The 849-nt window shown below is 23.7% G+C and overlaps 1 protein-coding gene across 2 annotated transcripts in view; it reads left to right on the top strand.

Moving 5' to 3' along the window:
* Spef2 (sperm flagellar 2) overlaps positions 1 to 849 on the top strand; it is a 182,379-nt gene that overhangs the window by 44,819 nt on the left and 136,711 nt on the right. The gene's annotated exons all lie outside the window — the stretch shown is intronic.

Here is an 849-nt window from a genome sequence, read left to right as displayed (position 1 = left end):
AGTTATTTAAAATTTATATTGAGAAAAATGTATTTTCACTATTGCTGAAGATGAGTGTCTACATAAGATTGTTAAATTGATTGTTGTTTTGTATCAAACAACTTTTATAATACTTATTTTATTATAATATTTTATAAATTTTAAGGAATATGACAAAAAAGATATTGTGGGTATTAAAGGGGAGGTCTCTGGGAGGAACGGTGGTACAAAAGGGAAACAAGAATGTGATTCAATTCTATTTAATTAAAATTTGTTTTCAAATGTTAAGAAATTCAGATAAATTGAAATCATGTAACTTTTCTCATCATAATGCAATAAAAGTTTAAAAAAATATGTTATAGCTTACTAAACTAAAATTAAATTATAGTTACTCAAAAATGAAAGAATGAAATAAGTAATGTTTTAACTTGATACTCTTATAAGATATATTTTATTATAGATTGTATTATACATAATAGAACTATATATGTTATATAATTATAAGTTATTAATACATTATTAATTCAAATATTCTAAAAGCAGAAGGGATCAGTAAAATAAAGAGAAAAAGGTGACATAAATCATTACAGTAGTTAATAATGGATTATAAGAACCAAAATATTTTAATGTTAAAAAGTGAGGTAAATTGGACATTAAAGGAACATATACACAATTAGATATGGATGTCCCTAAGCAATAAAAGTTCACCATTTTATGACATGAATGCAAATTGACTTATGTTTGAGAATAGCGGAATAAATACACTTATCCCTATTCTTCCCACTAAATACATTTAAACCTCCTACTTTTTTTTTTTTATTTTAGATATTTTCTTTATTTACATGCGAATTTCTCCTTTCCCAGTTTCCC

This window comes from Mastomys coucha, unplaced genomic scaffold (assembly GCF_008632895.1).
Source record: "Mastomys coucha isolate ucsf_1 unplaced genomic scaffold, UCSF_Mcou_1 pScaffold8, whole genome shotgun sequence".
Classification (NCBI taxonomy): Eukaryota; Metazoa; Chordata; class Mammalia; order Rodentia; family Muridae; genus Mastomys; species Mastomys coucha.
Note: the sequence above shows the minus strand (reverse complement) of the source record. Positions and strands in the feature narration are given on the sequence as shown.